The sequence below is a fragment of the Periplaneta americana genome, chromosome 2 (genome assembly GCF_040183065.1).
Source record: "Periplaneta americana isolate PAMFEO1 chromosome 2, P.americana_PAMFEO1_priV1, whole genome shotgun sequence".
Taxonomy (NCBI): Eukaryota; Metazoa; Arthropoda; class Insecta; order Blattodea; family Blattidae; genus Periplaneta; species Periplaneta americana.
The window spans coordinates 67130570-67153274 of NC_091118.1; positions in this window are offsets into that span (position 1 = coordinate 67130570).

Genomic DNA, 22705 nt, shown 5'->3' on the forward strand with positions numbered 1-22705 from the left:
AATTTGTCATGGTTATACAATAAATCATTATGAATTAAGTGGTGTAAAAAACAACCAATTAGTTTCTCATCCAAGTGCAAAGAAAAAGTCCTGATAAACTCTCTTCCCATTTTCCTACATGTACCTTAAATTTTAAGTGCGTATTACTTATTGCAATCTTCACTCATATCATTTTTATACTTTTCAAGTTATCAAGTATACTGTAAAATCTGAAGCAAAATTTAGTAAAATATTTCACCTTTAATGATGCAGAAAAAATTATACTTTGATTAATAAATGTTTGTCTTTTTTTACAACCCATATACTTTATTTCTTATATTGTATTATGTTTGTGATATTCATAAAGCTGTAGGTCAACTTTGTAGAACATAGTCTGCAGACAAAACTGTAAAAATTTCATGAAAATAGATTCAGTAGTTTCAGATAACAACGCACTTAAGTTTGAAAAATCTTAACTTACTGAAGGAAGGCTGTATTAAAAAAAAAAGATGTCTGAATTAGGCCTATATGCGCCGCCATATTTAAAGAGACAATTTAATGAGGTTACCTAGAGGGATACCCTCCAAAATATACTATATTGTTTTAAAGGCCAAGTTTTGTATCTTCTTTTGAAACACAAAATGTGAAATTGGGGTTATCACCGCAAATCATTATCTTGTTTCCTTTTAAAAAAAAAAACTGAAGATAGGGTTGAACTTTGTTATGACTGGAGCCAGAATGTTTGGCAAAATGCCGTTTATCACTAGGTTAACATATACACTACTGTGCAAAAGTCTTAGGCACCCTATGCAATACTTTATATTGTGTTCTAGTTCCTAGAATTGAGAATGAAAGTAGTCTAAAACAAGTTAGAATGAAGTCTTACTGGTGAAATAAGTACAAGAATTCGTCTCAGTCATCAAAACCAAGCTTAATGTAAAACCATGGAAACACCACATTCCTTTATAGACCCATGACACAACCCTCGCTCGGGTATATTGAGTGCTGTGTTTACAAATTGCATATAAACAGAACAAGCTGTAATCAATGCTGTGTACTAGATGAAATGAATGTGTTTCTTTAAGAATAGAACAACATTGAAGTTAGTAATAGACTGAGTCTCTTCTTAGCAGGTTGAACAAGAAAAAAAGCAGCTATGGTAAAAATTTCAGTTGAAATGACACACAAAATTTGTTTTTTGAGTGAGCAGTATCACTGTCAAGCAAGTATTGCACGACAAACTGGTGTAACGCATTGCGCAGTGCAGGAGATTCTGAGGGAATAGCTACAGTTGGGGACAGTAGATGATCGAAAGCGGACTGGCAGGCCCAAGAAATTGACTGCAAGGGATGAACAATATCTAAAATGACAGCCTGAGAAGTAGAGCAGCTTCAAGTGCACAGCTGGCAACAGAACTTTCTGAAAACAGTAATACTAAAGTACATGCATCTTCAGTATGACGGTCACTCATCAAAAATGGTCTTCATAGACGTGTTACTGCAAAAAAATCTTTCTTACGGAAGGGTAATAGGACAAGTTGATTATCATTCGCAAGAGAACACAAACTATAGGGAGCCAATAATGGAAACAAGTCCTTTGGAGCGACGAATCAAAATTTGAAATCTTCGGAAGGCATCGAAGGCAGTATGACAGGCGGAGGAAAGGAGAACAATTAAAGGAGGCATGTCTGCAACCAACTATGAAACACGAGGGTGGTAGTGTGGAAATATGGAGTTAATGGAGTGAGTGATTTAATAAGAATTGAAGGTAAGATGACGGCTGTTAAATACAAACAAATATTGATTCATCATGCAATGGCATCAGATTTGCGATTAATTGGAAGAGATTTTGTCTTTCGAAAGGAAAATGATCCGAAGCACACAGAAAATATAGTGAAAACCTACTTGCAGCAAAAACAAGGTAGAGGAGATGTTCAGCTGTTGGACTGGCCTCCTCATAGTCCAGATTTAAATATTATCGAGTGTCTTTGGGATTATCTGGGCAAAGAGAAGGTGAAAAAGCAGCCAAAGTCTGCAGCTACATTGTGGCAGGTGGAGGAATATTCCTGCCACAGTTTTCCAGAAATTGCAAGAAAGTATACCTAAGAGAATTCAAGAGATATTGTTTTCTAAACGCGGTCACACATCATATTAGTGTCATGAACCTACTCAGTGATTCTTGTGTGTGATATTGCTTTTTTCTGTGTTTTCTAAATACTTTATTTTTCATGGTATTTTTGTTCTTTTTTTTTTTTACAATTTTTATTACCTGCCTAAGACTTTTGCACAGTAGTGTATGTCAAATTTGTATACATTTATGTGCGTTTCAAGATAATTGGGAGTGATATGGCCAATCTGGTTTAGTGAAAAAAGGCATAATTATTAGTATTTGGAATTTTCTGTTCAATTTGTTAGACGTTTCATTAATGTTAATAGAAAAATATTCTTAATATTTAATTAATTAATTAATAAGACATAATTATTAGTATTTGGAATTTTCTGTTTGGTTTGTTATACGTTTCATTAATGTTAATAGAAAAATATTCTTAATAATTAATTAATAAGGCATAATTATTAGTATTTGGAATTTTGTGTTTAATTTGTTATACGTTTCATCAGTTCACAAAGTGCAGTCGTAGAGAGCGGTCGTGTGGTAAACAGTGTCTATAAGTAGGTTAGCGTGTGGAAGAAGTTATGGGTGACGACCTAGTTTCCTACAGAGCGCGGATCGGAGGCTATAATGCAGGGCATTACCACAGGCATACAAAATGTGAAAATGCTGTAGTGATAGATAGTTTCAATATATTTCTGACCGCGGCTGTTTTATCAATCCTCTTAATTATTGGAAATGTGGAGTTAAACCCTGGGCCTGGCTCTAGGGAAGGAAGAGATAACAGTGATGAAGTGTTTCAAAGAGAAATGATAAACTATATGAAAGAAACGAGAGAAGACAGAAAGCAAGTGTTCTACTAAATAAAGTTTCAAATGACTTAGATACACTAGTTAATAGGTATAATGAAGTGGAAAATAAGTTAAAAGAGGTCATTCAAGAGCAGGTGGTGTTAAAAGCAATAGTGAAAAGATGGGAAATTGAAAGCAGAAGAAATAACATTGTTTTCTATGGTGTGGAAGAGGAAAATTATGAAAAAAGGAAGTGACACTTGTTTCGTTGTGTTAGACTTATTAACTAAATTTTTCAGACTTAACTTGGAGGTAAGCGCAATAAATAATGCTTATAGAGTTGGGGGAGGAAAGAATAGACCAATTGTCGTGAAATTAAACAGTTATTTCATCAAAGAACACATTATGGCTAACACGAATCAACTTAAAGGATCTAAGATTTACATCGAGAATGACTTCTCGAAAGAAATAAGAGAGAAACGAAAGAAATTAGTACCGTTATTAAAAGAAGCCCGCTTTAAAGGCTTTAAAGCAAGCTTAGTGAATGATAAAATAAAGATAAATGGGAATATAGTCGACCTAGAATTCCTCAAAGATAAAAATATTGAGGATGTATTGAGCAGCTGCAAAAATAATAGAAATACGAAAATGGCGACAGATAGAAATAGATCATCCTCTCCACATAACGCAAAGAGAAGAAGAAGTGGGTCACGAAGTAGAAAATCTAGAAGCGTAGAGAGAACCGAGCAGATAAGTAATGCTACTGATAGGCTTCAGCAATCTGAAAGAACAAATTGGAGAATGGATGGGTTTACAGGAGCGAAGGAGTTAATAAGCTACTTAGATAAAACTGAGAACGATGTTAACAGAAATCCCGACAGACGAAACAAGAGTGGAGAAGGAAAACCTAGTTTGGAAGAAGTTACAGGAGCTAGAGAGGATGCTGTTAGGGGAAGTGTACCACAGGCTACCAGGGAGGGTAGACCGAGGAGCTCGAGTGGATGTATAGCAAGAAGGAGCGGTTTTGGAGCAACTAATGAGGTCAGCGCAAGTGAAGATCTGGTGACACAGTCTGGTGGAAGTTCGTGGTGCTTGAGAGGAAGTGAAACGTCTACTGTAAGGAGAAGCGTTGCTGGATCAAACGATGAGGTCGATGCAGGTGACGAACATTTGCTCAGAGGTAAAATGACACATAGGAACTTTAATAAAAATAGATATGAACAATCTAATTCGAATAAGGATATAGTTAATGAAAGAATTTACTCGCTAAGAGATAGGCAGCAACAACGAATAAACTTTCCTGCTATTAGAAAAATTAATAATTAATTAAGTAAGAATGGTAGGCATATTTAAAAAAATAAATAAGATTTATTAGTGTCGAAGTTTTAATAAATAAAATTGAAAATAATACTTTTATGAATTTATTAAGTAATAACGGTGTAAATTATTATAGATGATAAAAGTGATAAAAAGATTAAGACGTTATAAATTGGTAAATATTATTCTTTAATTTGACAGGATGGTACTAAGTTATAAATGTATTAGAAACATAATAGCAATGAATGTAAATGAGTGCATGCGATTGAATTGATTAAAGTGGAATTTATGTTATCATGTAATTAGTTTGACAAATAATGTGTTTAAACAAGTAAGCTGACAGCTGTAATAAGGTTACGTCGAGGATTTTGCTGACAAGCATAAGCACGAGGTTAGACACTGCCCTACATATTCACATAGAATGTTCTGATTCAGCTATTCTGTTTGTTCACATATTGTCTGCATCTGCTAACCTCTATGCGATATTTATTACATGAAATAGTTAAGTATTGTGTAAACGAGGAACTGAAATTTAAATATAAATATGACTGTGGTAAAAGATAATTAGATGAATATAGCAGCAAGGACGATTTATATACACTTGTTTATTATAGGGGGAAAAAAAAAAAAAAATTCTATCTTAGCATGTAAACAAGTTTTGAATGTGTAAAAAATAAATGCGATAGGGTGAAAACTTGCACTAAAACCAGAAGTAAGTGTAAGTTAAACCACATAAGTTGAATAATTATATGATAGAAAATTTGTTATTAAAGTGTGTAAATATTGTGTATTATCATTATTTGTGAATGTATCAGTTTTAAGATTAAGTTTATGTACGTTTGAACTATTAATAAATAATATCAATATCAATATACGTTTCATTAATGTTAATAGAAAGATATTCTTAATATTTAATAAATTAATAAGACATAATTATTAGTATTTGGAATTTTCTGTTTAATCTGTTATACGTTTCATTAATGTTAATAGAAAAATATTTTTAATATTTCTGCTATTATTTCACTGCACGAGCAACTCTCTTTTCCCTAAGCGGAAAACACCCTTTTTAATTTGCATAAGGCAAAGTGGCAGACCAACTAATTAACAGAGAGCCTACATCACAATTACCTCTATGCAAGGAATATCAAAACAAATGCACCAACTTCAGTCGCCCCCTGTCAAGTATACCGCACACTGAAGAGTACCAAAAAATACACACCTTAAAGTCGTAAATACCAACTATCTTGATATAATGAAAATTATTACTTTCTGCTTAATTTCAGTAGTTTGTACACGTATTCGCCAAGTCAAATCAGGGACTTCTGAATAAATTTTGTCGAGAAAACGCGCACAAAATCCAGAAAACTAGGTTAACACATTTCGCTACAAAAATAATAAAAAAATTATGCATGAAATATGATATTAATGTCGAAATATGCACATATATGAACCCGAACCATTAATCAATCATCTTAATTGAACATGAAATGTTTTATCACCCAAGTCCAATACAAATATGTATTTGCCTACATTCCTCATCCTCATACAATAATTTAACAACACACGAAATCATCGCTGGTGCAAGAAGCGAAACAAATCACATGGTCTGAAAAAGTAGGTTTTGCTGTGCTACCTCCGACATCATATCGCAATTTATCTGACACAGCAGGCGCCTCTGTGTTGATTCATAGCGATTTTCAGTTTTTAACGCGGCGAAAGAGAAAATAAAAACTAGTCTTAAAGCGGAAAGGAGAGTGTGGGCTACAGGAGGAACATGTACAGCGTTGCTACAAAGAGGGAGGTTGGAATTTCTCGCCGTCTGCTGTAGAGAACTTTTTTTTTCTCTCTCTTGTACAGAGGAGGGACCCGAAGGCTTACATTGCAGCCTGAGGCTTATTGTGCTTACCACTCCTATTCTATGAATGATTGGGTAGCCGAACGGCCGCGAATTTGTACGAGTACAGCACGCCTCACCATTAACTTAACCCGGGCTATTGTATGGATGATGATGATGATGATGATGATGATGATGATGATGATGATGATGATGATGATGATGATATGTGAATTAATGATGGCGAAATGAGTCCTAGGTCCAACGCCGAAATTTACCCAGCAATTTACTGGGAAAAAATCCCAACTAAGTAATTTTTCCAACCAGGATTTGAATCCGGGTCCGCATAGGCAGACATGCTGACCATTACTCCACAGCGGTGGACGTCAGAGGATTAATTAAATGAAAAATAGTTAAGTATTAATTTCTCAAACTAACTAGTACAGTGCATGTATGAATAAGATAACTGCCTTGTTCCGTTTATACACTGCTCAAAACCATCAGGGAATATTTTTAATTATGCGTGCAATTTATCGTCTTTTTAAGTTGTGGTAGAGAAGACTTCATGGCCTTAACTGCACCAGATTAAATAATAGTACATTATGCAACGAGCCTATAATGGTAGTAATTAAGACGCTCGTATGAAAATTATAGGCAAGTTTCATACGATTTTTTATGCTCGACCATATTTCTAACTTGAAATTATTCATAAGTAGTCATGTTATTCTTATCTGACTGAGGAGCGGAACTCACCTTGTGCAATATATCGTAAATTGTAAGATGTGCGCAGACGCGAAAGTATTGATTTTTTCCGAGAAACAAATGTCATTAAACTTGATATAATCTAGAGAGTAAAATGAACATTAATCTTGATATAAGCTGGAAATTGATTTAGACATTGAAAAACGAGATGACAAATTGAATTTATTTGAATATTATTTATAATTAACGCTAATTATTATAGTAACAGAACATAACCTTCTGCGGCAGTATTGGATTTCCAGCCTCCATGACGTTTCGCTAGTTGTCTTTCGATTGCATATCCGAGAATAATCGATACTTGCGTTTTCATATTGCTACAATGGTGTTTTCTGATTGGTGGAACAACTGAACTTTAATGAATAGGTGTACTTTAATGAAGTCCACTTAAAGGGCTGCTACCAGGTGTATAATTACTACATTTCGGCATAGTCGAGCGTAAATAAAAATTGGACAGCATCTTCTGCGGAGCTCTGGAGAAGGAACTAAGGAAGAGATTAACGACGTGGTTTGTGTGGGCAGAAACATGGACATTACGACGAAGTGAAGAGAAGCAACTGGAAGCATTTGAAATGTGGATATGAAGAAGGATGGAGTGTGTTAAATGGACAGACAGGATAAGAAACGAAGCTGTGTTGAAAAGAGTGGATGAAGAAAGAATGATGAAACTGATCAGAAAAAGGAAAAGGAATTGGCTGGGTCATTGGTTGAGAAGAAACTGCCTTCTGAAGGATGCACTGGAAGGAATGGTGAACGGGAGAAGAGTTCGGGGCAGAAAAAGATATCAGATGATAGACGACATTAAGATATATGGGTCATATGAGGAGACAAAGGTAAAGGTAGAAATAAGAAAGACTGGAGAATGCTGGGTTTGCAGTGAAAGACCTGCCCTTGGGCAGAACAATGAATGAATGAATATAACGTTTTTCATAGGTTTCACCTATACATATGAGTTTGAAAGATTCTCGGCCCAAATTAAGAGAGATAAATTTGTTTTAATGAACCCACACACCTTAAGAAAACACAGTTTAAATTTTCTCAGACAACAGATTGTACGAAACTAGTGGTTTTCGTATATTCTTCCTCCTGTATGACATGACAGGCACAGAAATTTAAACATTTCTGCTAGTGGATTCCAAAGCAAGTTTCAAAACATTCCCATGAGAAAAATTGAAGCATTCGACAGAATTTAATATCTTGTTCTGTCCCCTATTTTTAGGCTAGAGTCATATTTGCACTCAAGTAAGCTATTATAAACTCAGAAAATTTTGTATAAAGACAGTCTATGTATTTGTTAGAAAGGTAGGACTCTCACATGCTTTGTGTCTGTGATCTTAAACGGCCGAAGCTAGTTTAAGTGAGCAGACATAATTTCACAGAAATCTATGACGTAGGACAGTATGCGTAGCATTGTATCACGTACGAGTCCCACACAGAACATGGGAACACCATTTGCAATTTTATTTATGGAATTGCTACACACAAGCCGTACCACAGCTGCCATCTAGTGTTGAAAGTCTGAACTGACAGTAACTTATTGCGCTTCCCCTGCAAGATAGGACGAAAATCGATTCTTTCAATCGCAAGGAAGAGAGGGCTTTGTCAAATCTACTTCCCAGAACGTTTACCTATCTAAAGAATTGGTTGACAATAAGTTATTTTACAACTTCGGAGGCCATGGCCTCCGACTTTAGGGATTCCTTGTTAGAAAAATAACAATTTGTTCCAATGATGGATTCGGACATAAGCCAAAAATGGTTGTTTCAAATTCAAAGACAGGGTAGCTGTCGCAATGGACATGTTTCTTTCCTCCTGGATTTGAGATCGGTGAATCCCCCACATATGATGCGAAAGGTGATTCCACTTCTTTGTCTATGTCTACGGTTAGTGCGTCTGGCCGCGACACCAGGTGGCGCGGGTTCGATTCCCGGTCGGGGCAAGTTACCTGGTTGAGGTTTTTTCCGGGATTTTCCCTCAACCCAATATGAGCAAATGCTGGGTAACTTTCGGTGCTGGACCCCGTACTCATTTCACCGGCATTATCACCATCTTATTCAGACGCTAAATAACCTAAGCTATTGATAAAGTGTCGAACAATAACCTACTAAAACAAAAAAATAAAATAAAATAAAAACGAGTAATAATACGGAATTAACAGTTCTATTAGCAGTATATTAGACTATTTTTACATCTTGATTACACAACTTTTAACACTGTAGACTATCACTTCGGAATATGTATGATAAGAACTTTCTTGTGTTAAATTTTAACGTACCTTGTTAACATGTTTCGACCTATTTTGGGTCATCTTCAGAACTGGTCGTTGTTGGTCTTGGCGCCTCTTGTTTCCTGTGAGAGTGTGTTCGTAGTGTAGAGTCAAAGAGTGTATGTGTTTTGAAATTGAGTTGTGTGTTGAGAATATCGTTGGGGTGTGGTTTCGTGTGTCTGTATATTTCATAATGTTCTAGTGTGTTGAGTTTCTGGCTTTTTGATTGGATGTGCAGTATTTCCATGTCTATGTTGATGTCTCTATAGGTGTGGTTGGTATTTGTGTTGTGTTCTGCATATGTGAAGGTGTTTTGTAATTTTGTTATTGCTGTGATGTGTTCTTTGTAACGTGTTTGAAATGATCTGCCTGTCTGTCCTACAATACAAATACAACCACACAGGCGTATGTATACAAACTCAAATGTAACACCTGCAACAACTTCTACATAGGACAGACAGGCAGATCATTTCAAATACGTTACAAAGAACACATCACAGCCATAACAAAATTACAAAACACCTTCACATATGTAGAACACATCACAAATACCAACCACACCTACAGAGACATCAACACAGACATGGAAATACTGCACATCCAAGCAAAAAGCCAGACACTCAACACACTAGAACAATATGAAATATAACAGACACACGAAAACACACCCCAACGATATTCTCAACACACAACTCAATTTCAAAACACATACACTCTTTGACTCTACACCCTCACAGGAAACAAGAGGCGCCAAGACCAACAACGACCAGTTCTGAAGATGACCCAAAATAGGTCGAAATATGTTAACAAGGTACGTTAAAATTTAACACAAGAAAGTTCTTATCATACATATTCCGATGTTTTTTGCTTAATGTCAGTTAAATTATTATTAATGCTCAACATTTTTAATAAACATATTAAACTTGTTACGAAAGTTGAAAGTAACTGTTATCAACATTCAGTTTTAGTGGTCGTTTCTTGTGATGATTGTCGTCGTAGGTTAAGAGATTCCCGGACATTTTCCCGAATTCGCATTCCCGAACATCCATTTTCTCGAATACAAAATTTCCAAATCCATATTCCCGACAGATATTTTCCCGATTTCTTTGATTTCCATTTTCCCGAATACAAAATTCCCGATTTCTTTGATTTCCATTTTCCCGATAATACAGTAGTGTATATTACCACACAAATATTTAATATAATTATGGTATTTACAAAGCGAAATAATGTCCAAGTGTCCTCAGGTAATCGAAGTATTTGTTATCGGCTGTATAGGTGTGATAATCCTGGTCGATAGTTATAGCCAATCTCTCTTCGGTTGTGCCCTCACGCGTCTACCCAATGTGAATTCAGAAATCATGGTTCTCGTATCTCTCTCTTCCTTTTGGAACTCAGTCGGGATGCGGCTGGCCCTTTCAGTACTCGCAGGTTATTAGGCGGTCCAGAAGTAATCGCTCGCGCAGAACATTCTTCGGAACCTACCTACTTTTGTGCAATAATCTCAGTATATTTTTCCTCCAGGCGCACTCTTGCTCTTCAAATACACGTAAAATTCCAACAAAAGCTTTTTACCTACTCGCACTGAAGTTATAATTCTGCAATGCTTGGGAAAAGTGGCATATGTCAGTTTCCACAAATTTTTTTTATTAATTTATTGACAATTTACGGTACATATGCTCGCTTGGGAAGAAAGACATAAGTATTTCTCCCATTGGATTAATTCATACAGAAGAAAATCAAATCGACATAAACCAGTGTGAAGACAGTTGTTTTTCCTTCTGTAAAATTAACATTTTTGACTTGTGCCACTTTTCCCGGGCATTACAGAATTGTAGCTTCAAATGCCATGTCTCTCATAACATAAATTGAAAACATTTCTTTGCCTAAATGTGGTTTTTGTAATTGTTTTGTTTCTTGGCAACATGTATATTCGATTCCCTAACCGTTTCAAATGCACGTATATAATTTTCCCTTTTAGGGTGTGTTTTCAAATTATATGTAATACGCTTTGTCAAATCTGACAACCTTTTCATAAGGGAAGCTAAATTTATTAATATTATTATCAGTTCATGTCTTTTACTGTTCGGGAATTTCTTGCATAATATATTCGGGAAACAGAATAGTAAATTAAATTCGGGATCGCAGCTTCGGGAAAAGGTAGCTTAGGGAAAACGTCCATTCGGGAATACGGTTCCGGGAAAATGGGTGGGAACGGGGTTAAGTGAATGCGATGTAAGTCCAGTGCTTTTTTTTTTCTGGCAGAACGCGCCGGAGCGCCGGCGTTCCGGGACCTTTTTGTTGTATTATCAATATGAAACCAAGAAATGTGTTCATAATTATGTTTTAACATGAATTTCCTATGAGCTCCGCTTAGGCATTGAAAGTCTTAGACGAAAAGGAGGTTAAAAGGGACAAAATTCCCGTGCAATGGACATTAATCGTCTCCCCGTACCCTATAATATATTCTACATAGAGTTCCTCCATCTCTTTCTCCAGAAGAAAAGCACTGGATGTAACTATTGATAATGGATAAATTCTTAATAAAGAAAACTGTCCGAAATGAACGGGAAGAGATTGGGAATGAAAAAATGGTTATAATAGTTGCAGTAAAACTAACAGGTCATGTTCAACATCGCTGCAAGGATCAACGAAAGGTGAACAAACCAGTGAAAGGGAAAAGGTAGTGTATAAGGGCCGTAGTTTTCAATCATAACACTTATTTAAATGCTAGCAATGGAATTAAAGTAGTGAAAAATTGGCTTGACTCTAATCTCTCGTCCTTCAATACTAATAAAACTACCTATATTCCATTTTCTTTAACAACGAAAAGTTTACCTCCACCTTTGAATAATTATCACTTAGTAATAATTACGTATTTCATGTAATGAATTAACAAATAATTACTATAATTGCCCACATCTAACACCTTCCACACAAGTCAAATATTTAGGAATTATTATAGATCAGCAATTACGTTGGGATAAACAAATTGATTTTATGTGTACAAGTATAAGAAAGACAATTTATAAATTCATAATACTTCGAAATTTTATCACTAAGGAGACATTGAGAATAATATTTTTAGCTTTAGTACAATCATTAATACAATATGGTATAATAAATTGGGGTGGAGTAGCATCATCTATACTTAATCCGTAAATTTTATTACACAGAAGATTAATAAAAATTTGTCTGACCAAAAATATGGATTACCCATAAATTTTAATTATACAGATTTTAAAGTATTAACTATTTTGGACCCCACGATACGTTTTGAAGTAGAATGTCATCAGTCAGCCGAGGTCCACCTTGAGAAGAAGTCGATCTATGAGCCTACAGTCAACTATTTCAAACTGAAATATACCTCAATTCACGTTGAGGTATTCGGCTTGCTCATAGGTGCTCGAGGGACTATACCAGCTTTTTTCGAAGAATTTCGACGGCACTTGCACTGCCAACATCTCTGAGGGAGGACATCGTGATAATTGTGTTCAAAAATCCTGCCAAATCCTAATTAATTACATGGTGCCACATTAATAGCAATTGTAATTTTTCATGCCCCTTTCTTTGTTTCCCTTTTTAAAATTTAATATATATGTTTACATATGTATAATAATTTTTTCTGAGGATATACTGAGTCCGTAAGGGCTACCCTCAATCGGGGGGGCAGTTTAATATTATTATTTTAAATATAATTTACTAACTTACTTCCACAGAAATGAAATAAAACATAAATCTAATCGACATGAATATCTTAATCGAAGACAAAAGTCTACTTTCCCATAATTGAGCCTAAATGTCATACAAGCGCAGCTATTAAACATGGTGCTAGTTTCGGGTCAAGACTTGATAATAAAATTACAAACCATTTTCCAAATTTGAAATATTTTAAAATTGAAGCTTTTAAAAAAGAAATGTATAAAATTATTCATGACATATAACAAATGTATGTTTTTACCTTTTATTCCTGTCGACTATATTCATCTTTTTTAATTGAATATCACCGGCTTCTGTCTGATTGTCAATTCATATTAAATGTTTTCTCTCTTTTTCTCCGTCTTCTTTTTTTGCTCTTGTGTGTTATTTATCGGTTTGAATGATGTTAATTACTGTATTTAGTAAACTGTCTTTGCAAATTGTATGTTATATTATTGGCTAAGACCACACCGTACACGAGCCTGGCTCTTACGGTAGTGGCTAGAAACATTTTTGTTTTATAATTTTAATTTTTACTCACTAGCCAGCTAGTTAAATAAATTAAAATTAATTTTGGATTAAGCAATTTCCATATCGTATTACATTAAAAATCTGACGTTACTCTCTATTAAAAACGTACGGAAATTCTTGAGAATCAGCAAGTAAAGTTTTCTCGGACATTTGTGCAGAGTCATGCACCTCCCCCCCCCCCCCAGTATTTCAAAGAAGTCGGCGCCTATGTCGAAGGCAGTAGAGAAGAGATCATATTGTGATAATGGGCAAGTGGTTAAATGTACAACAAAAGTAGTCTCAGAAAAACTTTTCCGGACCAGACCATTCGATATATTCAAATAACGACAATAGTGATATTACGGGGGATTAAAACCAGTGATTTATGTAGTTGGAAAAATACTTGTAGGAACTCACATTATCAATACAGCAATCGCCAAAAGAACTCGTACAGTGTGCCGAGTCTGACATCCTGTTTCCGACATGAACACATTTTTAGTTTCGGCCCAACTGATCCACTGATTACACCCTTGAACAGTGATCTTCCTTAAAATACAATAGCGGTCACTGGCGTAGCTCAGTGGCTGAGACGCTTGTCTGCCAATACGGAGTTGAGCTCGAACATAGGTTCGATTCCCACTTGGGCTGATTACCTGGCTGGGCTTTTCCGAGGTTTTTCTCAAACGTAAGGCGAATGTCAGGTAATCTATGGCGAACCCTCGGCCTCATTTCGCTATTATCAATTCCATCGACGCTAAATTACCTAGTAGTTGTTACAGTGTCGTTAAATAACCAAGTTAAAAAATACAGTAGCATATACATTTACATATCTACTAAGATTTTTTCGAAAGTTATAGTTCAACTATTCATCATCATCATCATCATCATCATCATCATCATCATCATCATCAGCTCTACAACTCATTGCTGAGTCTTGGCTTCCTCAAGGACTCGCCTCCAGCCATCGCGATCCAAAGCTACCATCCTCCAATTTCTCACCCCAAGAGCTCTCGCATCACCATCCACTCCATCAATCCATGTCGATCTCGGCCTTCCTTTCCTTCTTGTCCCATCCGGCTGTTTTAGCATTACTCTCTTTGGGATCTCTGCCTCTTCTTTCTTTATCAGGTGTCCTGCCCATCTTAGCCTGGTTAACATTATGTACTTACAGACTTCCACATCTTCATAAAGAGAATACAATTCTTGGTATACCTTTTCCTCCATGCACCCCTGTCACACACTGGGCCATAAACTCTGCGCAATATTTTTCTTTCTAAGCATTGGAGAATTTGTTCATTATTTTTGTTCATAGTTCCACGTTTCACAGACATACAGTAGTATTGGTCTTATGAAGTTCAACTATTACCATTTTAATAACCATTCTAGAATGGCAGAGCAATTACATTTTCAGAAATTGGTTCTTGAACCCGTCTCGGCAATCAGATTCACGCTGAAATTTCTGTGAACAGATTTGCAACTTGTAAATGATGTATGGGACAATATAATATAACGATGGAAAAACGAATAATTAGTAGAGAGTTTTCGCACTCCACACGTCCGTAATTCGTTAATACTATCGTGACGTCATTAATCGCAGAAACAATCAGAAACCTTTTTGCAAAGGTCGATTCAATTGTACTCTTCCTTTAGTTCTGTGATTGTATTCATATGTATTCTTAAGTTAATACTTGTATAGCAGTATGTATTTTCCTTTACGTGTTTCGATCCTGGTTGAGGAGAAGAGAAGGCCTATGGCCTTAACTCTACCAGGGAAAATAAAACTATTAATATTATTACTTTTTATATTAAGTATTTATGTACGCTGAAAATACTTTAAATAATTAGTAACAAGAGAAATATATTCTTTTTTTATTAATATCATATCCATCATTAGTCTATTGAGCTTCCTTACCGCTCACGACAAACCACATGGTCCCCCATTGGCGCCAGGGTTTCGGACCGAAGTTGGGGATAATGTACTGGATAAAAAGAAAGGATGGTTACGCGAGCATGGCTACAATGTTGATGTGTGAAACTAGACTGGCGGTTCTCTAAATAGACTGTCATATGAAGCAAGGGAAACTCCCTATACAAGCACGCAATTATAATTCGGATAGTGCTTACGTCAAAATATAAAACCGAAAAATGTGTATAAGGTCTTCAGTGTTCACCGTTTCTAATGTGTAAATGTGACATTGTGGTAGAAATAAAATTTGAATTATTATTATGATCATCAAAATTCTGACAAATATTAGGCCGAGTGGCCTGTTACGGTCTTGTTTTCTGTCCATCTCTTTTGAGGTCTGCCAATGGGTCTTTTTCCTCTCGCTCGATAACCCTGAACAACAGATTTTCACTGAAAGTGTGTTAACTGCATCAAATTTGGGTTCTCAGATTCATTTGAACATAAGGTGATAAAATATCACCATCCACAAAAAATACTTAGACCTAGTTTCTTAAGTAAGTCATCCGCATCTTATTATCAAAGTACTCAATAATAAATATACTCATATTCCAGAAACAAGTCAAACAAATAAATTTTTAAGTAAATAATTACTTGAATGGTGTAATATCATAGGCATTGATAAATTTCAGTGTCATTCACAAATAAAAATATAAAATATTAGCAGTAACATCGAAATAATACAACATAACATACATGAATGAGGACACTATTGCATTTATTTATTCTAAAAGCAATTCACACAAAGCAAGAAATATAAATACCAACCGATTGGAAATATAAACGTAAAAAAGATTGAAAATTTGAGTGCCATTTATACAGGGTGTTTAAAAAATACGGGGCATAATTTCAGGTATGTATTTCCCACATGTAGACAATCAAAATAGTTCATTACAATATGTGTCCGGAAATACTTCATTTCCGAGTTATGGCCTTCACAACATTGAAATTCACCGGAACGTTTTTCTTTCCGCAGGTCGTTGTCATTACAGAAGATGTTCAAAATGTCCACCTCCTATTTGAATACAGACCTCACATCGATGTCTCATTGACCTGCGAACACGATCCCAAACTCCAGGAATATTGCGTATGTCCTCAGAACATGCCACAATTCGATTCCGAAGGGATTCCAAATCAGGCACCGGAGACGAATAAACCAATGATTTTAAATGGCCCCACAAGTAGAAATCGAGAGGGTTCAGATCAGGTGAGCGTGGAGGCCAAGCAATTGGGCCACCTCTACCTATCCATCGATCAGGAAACCTTCGATCCAAGTACCGGCGAGCCGTACGACTGAAGTGTGCAGGAGCGCCATCATGCAAGAAGTGAATGTGTTGACGATTGACCAGTGGAGTGTCTTCTAAAACATGAGGTATGGTGTTTTCCAGGAAGTTTGTGTACGCCTGCCCCGTAAGTCTGTTTACAAGTACATGGGGTCCAACTAATCGATCACCAATGATACCGGCCCACATGTTGAGGGAGAACCGCACCTGGTGATGAGATGGAACAGTTGCACGTGGGTTTTCATACGCCCATACATGCTGATTGTGGAAATTTGTTATGCCATCTCGTGTGAACTGTGCTTCATCTGTAAATAATACGTACTGAGGCAGGAAAGTTCAGATTTACACCACACTGCTGCAAGAACCACTGACAGAACCTAACTCGTGCAGGATAATCTGCTGGTGACAGGGCCTGTACACGTTGCAAATGATAAGGATACAATTGATACTCTTTCAACGGTCTCCAGACAGTCGTATGAGGAACATTGACTTGCAACGTTACCCTTCGTGTGCTGTTAGAAGGAGTCATGTTCACAGCCTCCAGAATCTCCTCCTGTACTTCTGGAGTTGTAGATCTTGGTCGTCCCCTTCCCAAACTAGGAGAGTTAAATTTTACATACTCGCACAGACGGTAATGGAGACGTACAAATGTCTTCCGATCTGGACATTGTCGCTGTGGGTACCTCTCCTGGTACAAACGACGAGCCAGCGCAGCATTGCCGTCCGCCTTACCGTACATGAAGTGTATCTCTGCCAGCTCTTGATTTGAATACATGTCGCACAGTCTAACGCCTACACAACACTGAATGTAACCTTCGCGTCGGAATGAACTGTCAGAATGCCCTCTTAATGTCTCCTTTGACGGCAACGACCTGCGGAAAGAAAAACGTTCCGCTGAATTTCAATGTTGTGAAGGCCATAACTCGGAAATAAAGCATTCCCGGACACATGTTGTAATGAACTATTTTGATTGTCTACATGTGGGAAATACATACCTGAAATTATGCCATGTATTTTTAAACACCCTGTATAAACATTGTTGCAAAACATGTTTTGAGATAAATTAAATTCATGTTGAGCATTTTGATTGGCTTGGTGTTTATATAGTAATTCTGGAGAATCCCTTGTAACAGTCAAGCACTAATCTTCTAAAATAGTAGGGTTCTATTTTTTCTGCATATCTCTTCTCCATGGTGGACTGAAGGAATCACTAAGCATGTTCATCATTTAGAATCCTTGGGGAAGATGTCGAGATGAGGATGGAGGAAATGAATAAACAACAACATATTGCAACCACCACATTAAGACTTGTCCAACACTTTCATCTGTCAGCTTTGTGGATTAGGTACTGGGAGGCCAGAGAAAGAATGCAACAGTGCTGACATCCTCTCCTTCATAGTTTCACTTGCACTTTGTTCACTTTATTTCGTTTTCTTTCCTTTTAGTTTTTATCGCCATTGTACGGCAAGGACTCTAGTCAAGTGCCACTGCATTGAATAAAATTATATATATATATATATATATATATATATATATATATATATATATATATATATTGAAACCAAGTTTTTTCATAGCACGACAACAGTTCCTGTACAGCTTGATTCAGAGATTTTGGCCCCTGCAAAAAGTAAGCAGACAGACTAAGAGCGAGTTATTCATCACTACTGGCTGGTTGGGTCACACAGGTCAGGCCGCGCAGTCATAACATCTAACACTTCCTTCTTATCATATGGCGGTACACTCTACCTTAAAAACACAATATTCTTCCACATGTCCCGTTACTAACCACTACATCTGTTGACTAAACAATGTCATGATAACTTATATTTTCTTGACATGAATGTCCCTCAGCTTCGAGCATAGATATTATTTTCATTCTTCCTCTTTCCTCTTCCTCTCCTATGCACATTTGTGATTAATTTCTATCTTATGACGCAACACACAGCTCGCTCACTAGACAAACAACCAAGGACAAGGGCCATTAACGCTGAATCGAGCTGTATAGTCTTGATTACATAACGTTCAACACTATATCACTTCGGAAAACGTATTATTTGTCTTTCTTGTCTTAAATTTTATATTACCTCGTTAACATGTTTCAGCCTCCTATTGGCCAACTTCAGAACTGGTTGTTGCTGGTATTGGCGCCTTTTGTGTTTCCTGTGAGAGTGTGTTTGTATAGTGTAATGTGGAGACAAAGAATGCGTGTTATGAAACTGAGTTTTGTTGAGAATTCCATTTGTAACAATACGAAATATATAGACACACAAAAACACATCCAAATGAAAGTCTCAACACAAAACTCAATTTCAGAACACACACTCTTTGACTCCACATTACAATACACAAACACACCCCCACAGGAAAAACAAACAAGTCGCCAAGACCAGCAACAACCAGTTCTGAAGATGGCCAATAGCAGGCTCAAACATGTTAACGAGTTAATATAAAATTTAACATAAGACAAATAATAAGTTACGTTTTCCGAAATTTAATTCTGTTAACTCCGTCGAATGCCTTCCTGAAATCCATGAAAGCTGTAAGAGTTTCCATATTAAAATCCCTAAGTTTCTCCACCAGAATTTTGAGTGTGAAATGGCCATCGCAACAGGATCTGCCCTTGCGGAAAACCATTCTGCTCTTCACTAATTTTGAATTATTATTATTATTATTATTATTATTATTATTATTATTATTATTATTATTATTATTATTATTTAATTGCTTTATTTAACGTCTTATCAAGTGATGTGATTATCTAGCGTTTGAGTGACAAGAAAGTGATAATGTCAGTGAGACGAGTCCAGGATCCATTGCCAAAAGTTACCCAGCAATGGCTCATAATGGGTAGAGGGAAAACCTCTGAAAAAAAAAACTCAACTAGGTAACAGCAATGGAAGAAGCCCAATCTATACCTCTATTAAACAACACACCATTGCTTTCTCCCTTCTATTAGATGAACTTCGGTCTACGTATTACATTATAACAAGAACGGAGTCCTATACGCTTTCTGGAAATGCTTCTGGGCTATTAGATTATTTAGACGTTACATAAACACAGCAACATTCATCAAACTTGTGCGAGTATCGCTTTCCTCCTCGTACCAGCTGGCCAATCCCACACCCTACTTTGTTAGTTCTTGGTTCCGTTTTCGCTCATCATACAGGCACACTCGCACTTAACATTAAAATTCACGCGTTTCGACAATGTCCTGTTTGACTGATGGATACCAACCACGTAACGAGTCATTGTGGAATGATGGTTCTACTTGCTCTCCTCTTAATCTTCAGTGCAGGTTACGACGGCTACCCCTTGAAAACTTCTCTAATATTCCTTCGTATGGAATGGCGAAAATTGGATGAAATAAGTAGCCAACACGCTTGGATCTCACATAGTCTCTCTGAACCCCAATTTCCTGTGCAAAGACGCGTTTTTGCGTACCTTTTAAATGTTTCTCTTCCCAATTTTCCTTACAAGGATGCGTTTTGCGTACCTTTTTAAATTTAACACTTTTCGAGATGTCTGTTGCCAGAATGGTATTCCCCCTCCCACGTAAGTACATGAAAATTGTGAGTTATACCATTACCAAAGGAGAAATAGTATATATTTTTAGCCAGAGGATAATTATGTTCTTTATATTTTGGCACGGAGAAAGTATTGTCATGCTGCAAGAAATCGTTTTCGATGTTTGTCGCGGAACCAAGAATGAAGATGTTTCATGCAATCTATGGGAGTTCATAAATCTCCTGTCACTTTTTTTTTTCTTTTTCATATTTGTCCATATCGGAGGCCAAGTTTTTTTAGAAACATGTATATATAGATATATATATATATATATATATATATATATATTTGAATTGGTAATGGAAATTACGGGAAAACGGTTGAACAGATTTTAATAAATGACCCCTCATTTTGAAGCTTAGAACCCAACGTTTTTCAGAAAAATAGTAGTTTTCAGTGAAATATTAATTTTCCTACATCATTTTCCTATTTTTCAAAATCCACCTGTCGTCAGTTTTGAGAAATAATGACTTTTCAGAATAAAACAAAACACAAGCATACAATAAACAATACCACACGAAGGTCACGACCTACAGGATTGCCGACATATTTAGAGCTCAAATTCATTTGATTATTAAAAACTTCAGGACTTACTAAAAATAATTTACAAGTCTGATTCTGCGATGTGTAATTTCCTGAGTACAGCTGTGTATTGGATATTAAAATCTACAAAACTTGAGATGGTTTGATGACATTATTACCATCAGAAATAACATATTATTATAGTTAATGCCATGATGTGACTATTTTTAATTAATTATACACATTACTGCTATACTGATGATATGAAAGTGAAACGTTTTGGAGTTATATAAGTAGGCTAGATGTAGAGAATATATGGTATTAGATCTTCATTTCTATAATTTACTGAATGTCGGCTATGTAGTTTACTGTATATATAACTACAAAATTTACGTAAGATAATATTGTTATTAAAAATGAAATATTTTTATAATCATTAATGAAGTGGGGTTGGGTCTTTTTCATATACTTAATGGCGGTGTGGTGTAGATATTTATATGCGTCATTCTCTTCAATATTGGCTCGAGAGAGCGCAAAAATTACAGTTCCTAAGGGAAGACCAAAAGGTATTACTTACTGATAAAATAAGAGGGCTAGAAAATTTTGTAGTCTCCCGATCATTTCAGCAAGATCTCTGAGCAGGATAAATTGATTTTACCCTCTACATTTCAAGCTCTTCATGCAGCAGTTATACCAAGATGCTATGTCTATTGTTCGAAAGCATGACTTTTTTTAACTTTCGCCTACAATCCACAATGACCTGAAATAGCTATTTCTTTACTCCCACATGAAAAAACCCACTGATCGTCCTGACATTGTTGAAACTCAAAAACTGAAGGTGGACAGGTTCAAGAAAAAGTATTTGGCTTAAAAAACCATTCAGAGGGAGCATGTTTCATTATTATGGAAGCAAATAACTTTCAAAATGTCTGGTATTCTTCATTGAAAATAAATCTGAAAAATTTATATTTGAACGTTTAATGGACTTAGTTTGCAGCATTTGCTGCACAGGCCACTATAGTAGGGAGCAAAGATATTGGCTGGTCGTCCATAGCACATTTTTGCACGTACCACCCCCTCTCTTCCGACCTGTCCATTGGGATGACTGACTGGCAGTGTGTCGATGCGTTCGAGTGTAGTTGCTTGCAAGCCAATCGTTGTGTATTGGGAGAGTAGTCATCGTAGCTGTTGTCTGTTCACTGTGCACATATTCAAACAGTAATTTTCAATACTAACACTGGAATTGCTTCTGTGCCTAGTTGAGCGACATGTCTAGAAAGGGAGCGGATACGCGGAGCCAAGCGAAAGGAATTATTTATAGTGTTTACGAATACTTAAAAAAAAAAAAAAACTTTAATTAATATAACAAATTAAAATTTTCGTAATATGATTGAAATTCTGGTTATTAAGAGAATGAGGAAAACAGAAATTAGGTCACTATAAGTTTAAGTGAAATATTTTAAGATCTGCTATTGGCAATATACTCATTGCAGTGAAGTAAATCGTTAAAAACAATTGTGTTATTATTATTATTATTATTATTATTATTATTATTATTATTATTATTATTATTAAATTTGCACTGATGGATTTCATTTAATATAGTATTACTAACCATTGTTAAGACAATTATATTATATAAAATAAAACCTGGGTACCGACACAATACTATTTACAAATTATTTACATCGTCAACATTAGTGATTTTACTCACGGGACTAGCTTCATCTTTTCTTGCAACCCTTGTCTTGTTCAAAAGGTCTCTGGTCACTGCTGTCAGTTGGTCACCTGCTGTGATTCTTCCTGCCGGAAGGTCCCTGTTGACTTCCTTTGTCGCAATCCCAGGACAGCTGCCATCATTTTTGGCCTCATTTCTGAACAGCTGGAGCCATTCATCATGACTTCTACTCTTTGTGAAGCGGATGACAATAGGACGCGTCTTCCCTGGCCTGGATGGTATGCGATGTGCTACGCTTACATCATGTTGCACCAATTCACTACCGCCTATGACTTCCGATATTTGGTCAATGACTTCATAAGTTGATTAACTCCAAGTAGCATTATATTGTCTCTGCGTGTGTACTGCTGCAGATCACTCACTTCCTG